The sequence below is a fragment of the Papaver somniferum genome, chromosome 1 (genome assembly GCF_003573695.1).
Source record: "Papaver somniferum cultivar HN1 chromosome 1, ASM357369v1, whole genome shotgun sequence".
Classification (NCBI taxonomy): Eukaryota; Viridiplantae; Streptophyta; class Magnoliopsida; order Ranunculales; family Papaveraceae; genus Papaver; species Papaver somniferum.
In genome coordinates, this window is record NC_039358.1 from 122,052,887 (window position 1) to 122,062,264 (window position 9,378).

General features: G+C 37.1%; 2 long non-coding RNA genes across 5 annotated transcripts; both read right to left on the minus strand.

The window, feature by feature from the left end:
* On the minus strand, window positions 1–5,625 carry LOC113298944. 4 transcript variants are annotated; one of them, XR_003334502.1, is made up of 10 exons: window positions 5,503–5,625; window positions 5,286–5,392; window positions 5,115–5,201; window positions 4,345–4,387; window positions 2,999–3,184; window positions 2,572–2,633; window positions 2,369–2,413; window positions 1,407–1,477; window positions 536–1,101; window positions 1–342 (listed from the first exon to the last, which is right to left on the minus strand). It is a non-coding gene; the product is annotated as an uncharacterized LOC113298944 (long non-coding RNA). The 4 variants fall into 4 exon arrangements; XR_003334504.1 differs by having other exon boundaries at window positions 2,369–2,436; XR_003334503.1 differs by having other exon boundaries at window positions 2,572–2,643.
* Window positions 5,626–5,845: 220 nt separating this feature from the next.
* LOC113298957 lies at window positions 5,846–8,041 on the minus strand. The gene is made up of 3 exons (XR_003334522.1): window positions 6,285–8,041; window positions 6,006–6,189; window positions 5,846–5,908 (listed from the first exon to the last, which is right to left on the minus strand). It is a non-coding gene; the product is annotated as an uncharacterized LOC113298957 (long non-coding RNA).
* Between the last annotated feature and the right edge of the window lie 1,337 nt (window positions 8,042–9,378).

The following is a 9,378-nucleotide window of genomic DNA, read 5'->3' on the forward strand; positions in this document are numbered from 1 at the left end:
TACCACAACATGAGAATGATATAATTTCTCGATCAAAATTTTGAGGTCTTAACACAACAGAAACATCTTGTTCAGGATACTAATCAAACGTGCTTGGAAACATAAAGATAACAGTACCAGAAGAGTTTCGAATCATAAAAATCAAGGAAAACACGGTCTCTTCATACCCTAACATCAGAACTTTTCATTCTTCTACTTCTTCTTCCTCTTCATCGTCGTCGTTTTCATTTTGAAGAGGGGGGAGAGCGACCAACGGCGGGGGCAAGGGTTGATGAACGAAGGGCTGCAGGAGTGCAGCGACATGCTGTTGACCGCGCTTTGGAGTGTACCTTCCCTTAACGACTGATTTAACAAACAAAACAGCAACAAAAATTACACATCTGAGAAATTTACCGTAAAAATAAAAACTTAAAAATCACATTTCATCCATAGATTTTTAACAAAAATAGAAATAATGAATGGATCGATCTTGAAGAGATTTAAGGATCAACTTTTATAAAAAGAGTAAAAATCAATTTATTGAAAGAAAGAATACCTTTCTTATCATTTCCTTTATAAATGGTGGAGGTGCTTGCTTAAGCGGCTTCACGTTTTAGAATTTTCCTCTTCCACCCATCGTCTTTGTTTAAATTGGCTTCACAAGATTCTGATCTGAGCTAAGAAGTTTTTGGAGGAAAGGATATTGGATGAAAATTGTGAGAGGCTGTAACCCTAAGTCCCCATTTTTATAGGCTGAAGAAGACAAAAATATATTGACGACTCTATCCCCAAAGAAAAAAGAATATACATTTTACATTTATTTACGTTCACTTTTACCATTACAACAAAACGAAATTTTACTTTCACTATCAAACAAAAAAAAATTACAATCACAAATTTATTTTGATTTTGATTTAATCTCCTCATTTGGAGCATAAAACTTCTTGCTGGTCGTCTTGCATGCCAAATGAGAGCAATGCATACTGAATTGCTGCTCTACAAGAATTGTTGTACAAACTTCTTATATCCAGTGGCGCGTTCCTCTACAAGAATTGCGGCTCTCAGTAATCTGTTGATGCAAGGAAGGTAAACACCAGCTTCTCGCAACCTTTTCGCAATGGACTGTAAACAGAGAATAGAAGTGAACTCTAAGCTTTTATGCACAAACATAGCCGGAGCGAAAACATATCAATCCCAAGACAAGAACATATGTAAAACTCAAAACACTCCCCACGTGCTACTAGCCTACCGCTAGGCTAAGGGGGAAGCACAAGCATGATGTAAGAATGAACGTAACCGGGAATCTAAATAGATGGAAAACATATAATTAAAATATATCGAAGAACCTGAAACACAACATGTTTTTTTTCCAACATTTGAAAGGAGAACGAACAAACATTTCAAGAGTTTTTGGCAGCTGAACTTACAATACGAGCCTTTTCTGACAAGTATATTAGGCTTCGTGGTTTATCTACCCACGGAACATGCTCGTGATTGCCTGTAGAAGCAAAAGAAAAATACATGAGCAAGTTGGAAATTAAGGAAAATCATTCAAAAATCATACTATTCTAATCAACAAGCTCTCCATGCAGCAATGTCAACATGGAGATGAACCAGGGGATGGATCCTGAAGATGATCTCTCCATAGATCATAAACAAGCCATTTATTCGGAACCTGGGTGACCATATGCCATTAACATTTTGAACAATATAGAGAGCTCAACCGTTTACTCAGTTCGCTAAACCACCCTCAGTTCTAAACATGAATGAACTTCCAATAACAATACCAACACACAAGGAATTCTTGAAACCAGGTGATTGCAGCACAAGAAATTAAGCGGTAAATGATAATGATTATAGCGCCATCAAAATAAAGAGTTGACAATCATAAATTTCACAGAACAGTGTTCCACACAGCAAGCTAAAATCATTGTGTCGTATCAGTTATTTTTAGAAATTGCTTTCTATTCAACCTTATTAAGAAGTATTCTGGATAACACCAATAGTAAACAATGAAGGCCGAGTAACGAATAACTAAATTACTATTTATGCCAGGAACGTGAACTGAACTTTTGGTTCATCCAACATAATGGCTTAAGAACTTGAATTCTTATAACAAAAGTGTATGCTCCATTTTGGCCTAACGCCATAAAATATTCTGGATTTTGAAAAATGTCAGCCTAACAACTCGTAAATGTGAGCAAGTTAAGTTATTTGTCATCATGAATGCAGAACTGAAGTGTATGTCAATTGATAATCAATTTCACTACAACCAGATGGTAAATACAAACGTGCAAACATGTTTTGTAATTAGCAAGATGACAAAATAAAACCATTGTCATGCTTTTGAACCTCAATACATTTTTGATAAGCATTCGAAATCATTTACCTCAGTGAATGGTTCCTTTAGGTCATCTCGTTCAGTGCTACTTTCCTGAAACAATCAGACATTGGAAGCTGCTAATATTCAGTTGATAGTTGATAAACTAACCATTAGCTACTCATATGAAATATTGTCATATTCCTTAGATAACAACAGAAAAAAGGAAACGAACAGGGAATGAAGAGAAATCATCGACATATATTGTTTACCATTAAATAATGTGCAAAACACCCAGCAAAATGTCATATCAAGCGAACATACTGAAGTTACCCTGAATACAACTAAAACAATTGTCATCAATAAAGACTCAAGAAATACGCTAGACATGATCAACAAAATTTCACATAAAGCCTTTATAGTTCTGTACAGCTTAATGCTATTTGTCCGCATGCTTGAAACGCAGCAAGCATGAGTAACGGAGAACATTTAATCTGCCGAGTCAGCAAGAGAATTTTCAACTGACAATCGAATAGGTACGTACTCAGCAATTCTCGAGACGACTTGTACATAATGAAGAAATGATGGAGTTACTCGTATGAGAGGAAATAATGAAGTCTATGCTAATTAAAGTAACTCCACAAGCAACTACATAGACATCAAGTGCCTAGTTTATACACTGAGATATGAGCATCTTACTTTGGAGTCTTCATGCAGTTGTGCCATCCATGTGCACCATTAGGACAAACATGATCTTGAATCCGAGCAGAAGATTTCCCATTTCCACAAGTCAAAAGTAATCTGGTTGCTTCGTATTGCTTCTTTATGCGTTCCAAAATATGTATCTTTCCGCAGATGGTCATAATTTTTCTTGAACATGGACACCTGTTTGGTAAAACGTAGGATTTAGAAGAAAAAGATTATTAAAAACTAAAAAGGTATAGGAAGGTCCACACATAGACAACTATAAGTGATACTTTGCCTTCTGTGCACCGACATGCAACGGGCCATACGGAGATGACCCAGGGGATGGTTTCCCTGAAGATGATCTCTCCATAGATCATAAACAAACCATTTGGAACCTGGGTGAGCTCAATCATTTACTGGAACATTCTACTAGATGCTATGTTGTAAAAGGCGCTGGCGAGGCGAGGCACCAAGCCCATCGCCTCGCCTAGCGTTTAAGCGCTCTCTGGGCGCCTAGAGGAAAAAAAAATGGTCATGTCGCCTCGCCTTGGCGCCTTTTTTTGCTAAGCACTGGTCCTCCGTTTAGTGCGCCTTTTACAACATAGACTAGATGAGTAGTTAGTTTGTTCAAAAGGTGCAGTTCCCAGTTCGCTAAACCCCCCTCAGTTCTAAACATGAATGAACTTCCAATAACAATACTAACAAACAAGGCATTCTTGAAACCAAGTAACTACATCACAAGAAACTAAGAGATAAATGATACCGATTATAGTGCCGTCAAAATGAAGAGGGTACGATTTTGACAATCATAAATTTCACAAAATAGTGTTCCACAGAGCAAGCTGAAATCATTGTGTCGTATCGGTTATTTTTAGAAATTGCTTTCTATTCAACCTTATTAAGAAGTATTCTGGATAACACCATTAGTAAACAATGAAGGCCGAGTAACGAATAACTAAACTACTATTTATGTCAGGAACGTGAACTGAACTTTCGGTTTATATAACATAATGGCTTAAGAGCTTGAATTCTTATAACAAAAGTGTATGCTCCAGGCTTAAGAGCTTGAATTCTTAATATAAAAGTGTATGCTTCAGTTTGGCCTGACGCCATAAAATACTCTGGATTTTGAAAAATGTCAGCCTAACAACTCGAAAATGTGAGCATGTTAATTTATTTATCATCGTGAATGCAGAACTGAATGTATGTCAATTGATAACCAATATCACTACAAACAGATGAAAATTGTATTTATGTAAACGTGCAAACATGTTTTGTAATTAGCAAGATGATAAAATAAAAGCATTGTCATGCTTTCGAACCTCAATACATTTTCAGAAGCATTCAAAGTCATTTACCTCAGTGACTGGTTCCTTTGTCATCTCGTTCAATGCTACTTTCCTGAAACAATCAGACATTAGAAAGCTGCAATTATTTGTTGATATTTAACTTGATAATGAAAATGAAAATATATAAATTACAACTAGCTCAAAACAAATAATATATAAATATTCTGATTTTCATGATTTTGTCCTGCATCATACTCCCTCCGTCCCACTATTAAGTGACCTAGTTGAAGTTTGCACAAATTTTAAGGCAAGCAAGGAAAAAGAGATTTTTAAGCATTTTTTACAATTATATCCTTATGGATAATAATTAATGAAATTTTGAAATGATTTATCTCTCAAACTACACCACGGATGTTCGCAAACTTTATATCATTGAAAAGCATTTTAAAACACCTACGTAACGAATATAAACATGCCTATCAAATTATGCATATTTCTTATATTTCTTATAATCAATTAAAAGGGTAATTTTAGAAATATCTCCTTGTTTAGTGATATAGGTCACTTAATGATGGGACAAAATTAAAAACCAAATAGGTCACTTAATGGTGGGACGGAGGGAGTATAAGCAAGCTGAAATCACAGAAAAGTAATATATAACCAAATCAAGGCCTATAGTGGCAAAACCTAATATCTACCTATCTTGTTCAAAGAATAAATGTCCAAGTTGTCTTACGGTACAAGGATTTATCCAACTTAAAAAAACAAAAAACAGAAGACTAGGCACCAATAGTCATAATTGAAGTAATATCCAACTTATGGAACCTTTTGTCCATTACCTTGTTAACAATGTTATTGGAACTAAAGCCAGTCCAAATCATCATAAAGACCTCCTGAGGTTGCACGCACATGTGCTCTGGATGTACCTGAATATATGCCCAACTGTATATCAGATAGCGAAAACTGGTAAAATAAACTAGAGCAAGATAAAAAACGAAAATGAAGTTTACCCCAGGCGTCGGCAGAGTGTGTGAAGACCAAGCTTGCCGGCAATCTCAAAAGCATTCATTGCATTTTTGTTATTGAATCCGAGCAGCACAGCATCTCGCAACTCGTCCTGAAAGCATACAACATTTCAGCAGCTTTATGTTTCTTACTAATCCTAAGGGTTGGATACAAGCCAATAAAAATTGCAATCCCAATCTCCAACTGATACTCTCTAAATACCTCATTCAACATCCTGTGCAACTCATCACGAGCCTCAACAACTCGATCTCAGCCATTGCTATTAACCACAAATGTTACACCTTGTGTGTTTCGAATGTAGTGCCCCTCTACAACGAAAGACCTATAAAATAAGATGGCTCTAGTTAACCACAAGAAGGGGCATAAACATATTTATCTGATTATGAATAGGAGGCTAGGAAGAAAACAAGAAAAGAACAAACAAAAAGAAAAGGCAAAACCAAAACCAAGGGAGTATTCCTAACCTCGAAAGAGGCCCATCAATCGTGCAAGGCTAAAAATATTGCAACATGGTGCTACAAAAGTTACAAAAAAAATATACTTGCCTCAAAATTCCAGAACTCAAAGTGGCATCCACGATCAGCGAATCGTATTTAGCTGTGCTTACCTAGCAGCAAAACGTACACGGAAAAAAAAAATTAAGATTTATTCTTTTAAGGAAGCAAAAAAATCATCAGAAAAAATACCATAAGAGCAAGCACTACCATTCTGTGATCTTGGCTGGATGTAAGCAGGTAATCCGGATACAAGATCATCAATATCTTTATTCCTAATATAGAAGGCAGATATATGACTGAAAATTCTCTTTCGATCAACAAGAGCCTGGAACTCTACCAGAACCCTTCCAAGACCAGGATCAAGCGACTCGATATCATGTATGTCGAGATCCTAAAAAAAAATGGAAACATTTCAGTATTACGAAAAATTAGACATTCAAAAAGCTGCTGCATTAACAAGTTCAAGTAACCAAAATTAGAAAGAACCTGATCCAGAGCAACGTATAAAAGCTTCAGATAAAGGAAGGTCCAGAATTCTTCCATCTTGAAATGCCTTGGCTACAACCTTTCCAAGAAGGACAAACCTCTTTAACGCCCTAGAAGACTTGACCCCATTTGAAAATTCCACACAAACCTCCTTAGCACCTCAGAAGACTTGACCCCATTTGACAACTCCATAGTAATTGATCATGGGCGAGGAAAAAGTCCAGAAGAAGCAACTATACACCCAGGTTCTACATTTTTCCCTGAACTGGGGAAACTGCGATCTTTCCTCCACGTACCCCATTATCCCAAGCCTAGTATTTGAAATTCGTGACCAACCAAAGTATAGAATCCCAGAGTTGGACCCAGACCTGTGCCAACCTCGTACTCCACTTCCAAGTATAACCTTTTTTGGTGGGCGTGAGCATCCATCATTTGTACAGCAGAGTTTAGGACGTGGATCCGGTGAATTCGAAACTTTTCCGAGGAAAGTTACACACAAATCAGCGCCTATCACTACTAAGACTTGAGTCATTATTAAAAGATGTTGAAGAGGAATGAGATTGAACTAGTGGGGAACAAAGTGCTGTCTATAAGAAGTATTTATTCCTTGCTTCAAAACTAAATAGGACAAAGAGAAACTAGCAAATGATGCACACCTCTTCATTATAACAAGTGAATAATCAGATATGCTCTACGACTTTTCCTTTCAGATACTAGCCACTTGAAACATAATACTACGCTTGCAATAAACTCAAATGTCGAGACGGGTTCTCCTTCACTGAGCTCCATCATAATTTGATCCAGGGTGTGAAATAAGTTTCTTCCAAACCAGACCAAATAGTGTCACTCATGGACAGACTCACCATATCATTTAATGTTGCAGAGTACTTTCTTAGCTTCTGGAAAGCTTCAGTCAATCCTATTTCAGCAAAATATGTTACCTTGATCTGCTTCGCTGAAGTGTGAACGCAATCCATCTCAAGCTTGCATTTCCCTATTTTTGAATATTGAGGCTTATGCCTATGTTAAGATTGTAACATTAGCATCTAACACCATCATTCCGACTGTTACCAGAGTGTTTCCACTTTTCTGGTGCTAGAATAACAACACCCTCCTTCGCAAGAGGGCTCAAGAACATATCAGGAAGCTCATTCTATGGGATACACAAAGCTGAAACCAGCACATGGTGATCCTTCCTAGCAAACATAGCCGTGAGAAACTGCAAGACCATTCAAATCAATATCATTCAAAATGACCCAGGAAAACTAACAAAACTTCCATCACAATCACAATCACAATCACAATTACAATTCCAATTCAATTCTGGTATAACAAGTTTTCATATGGAATTAGCAATCTATACAGATTGATTGATGCTGCTACTTTCTTCACCCATGAATAGGTTTAATCTAGCGATCCAGACTGATTGATTAATGAATTAAAATCAATACAAAAAGATATGCAGGTTTGAAATTAAGAGATGAGAAGTGTTCTAGACTATGAATCCAATCAAAGTTTGTACTTTTTTGAGTAATTGATGAAGAAATCTAAAGGAGCCGCCTTTGGCATGTTTTGAGAGAGGTAGAGAAGGCTGTAAATCCAAATTGACATTAAGAAAACCAGTGATAAAGATCGGAGAAGATGAATTTGAATCAAAGGAGGAACCTTTATCAGGATTTGATGATGAATTTGAGTTTTTCCCCCTTTGGGTAGAAGAACAGAGGAGTTTCTTCCTGTTTCTTCTGGGAACTTCACATTGAAAAGAAGATTGGTTATTCGGGATGTTGTTTCCCAACCCTAATCAACAAATTTTACTTTTTTACACCCCATAAAAGTAAAAAAATACTCCCTCCGTACCACTATTAGGTGACTTAGTTATACACTAGGTCACTTAATAGTGGGACGGGGAGTATTCGGGTGAAAACTAATTTCGAATTTGACTTTATTCAATCGAGTTTGACTCTATCAAGTTACTGCCTTGACTTCAAGAAGAAATGAACATCGGTAGACGAATGTATAAAAAGAAAATACTCAATTGTTATAGGGCCTATGGCCCATTGATGTGCGGTCCATTAGATGATTAAGTTTTCCATTTGTGAAAACTACAGACAGACCCATTTTACAGATTCTTCCCACTGTGAAATCCACGCTCAAAAAAACACAGGCGCGCACCCATTTTCTACGACAAAATATCTCCCAAACCCATAGTTTCTGAAATTATGTTTCGGTCTTTTTTCTTCTTCTTCTCCGATTCGTATCTCCCTACTGTTTTCGTCTCAGTTCTTCATTGGAGCTTCAATTCACAGGTAAATCTCAACATCTTCGTATTTGGGGGTTGAAAGGGGATCTGAGCATCATTTTGAGCTTCTGCAGTTGAACTGAAATGGAGACATCAAGGATTGATTGAAGCAGCGATGACGAGAATGGATCTGTGGTGTTTGGGGGTTGAATTTCAAGCCAATTGCTTCAATTCTCTCAACAACAACGATTGAATTTGGGTGTGATTGCTTGTGGATTGATTGCAGGTGGTATAATTTTGGGTCTGTTGATTGAAGAACTGGTGTTGTTCGATGATTTGACTTGGGGTTTCTTCCATCGATTCATGGTTGTATACGAGAAGTTTAAGCAACGGATTTTGGGGTTTTTGAAGTTAACTGAAATGGGTTTTGTATGGAGTTGTTGGATAAATGAGATGGATCTGTTGGGGTTCAGTGTGGTGCTCGATTGAGAGAGAAATTATGAAGGTAATGGTGGTGTTTGCAGGTCAAATTGGTGTTGATTTCCGTCGAGTGTTCTCTGGATATAAACAGAGTTTGGTGGAGTTTTGGTTATGCCGGAAAACCAGCTGAAATAGATGCCACTGCTGCTGTCAACTGGGGTTTTGTTGTGGCCTGAAATCGGAGGTTTGTAATTGAAAAATCAACAGTACCTGGCAGAAACTAAAATGGGATTCTGGGGAATTCTGGTTTTGAACTAAAATTGGGGGTCTTTGGTTAATTGAATTGATTCCGTGGAGATGGGTTCTTACCCATTTTTGTTCTTGATTAAACGATGGTTGTCGACTTGTCGGGCAGAATTGCAGACACAAATGGAG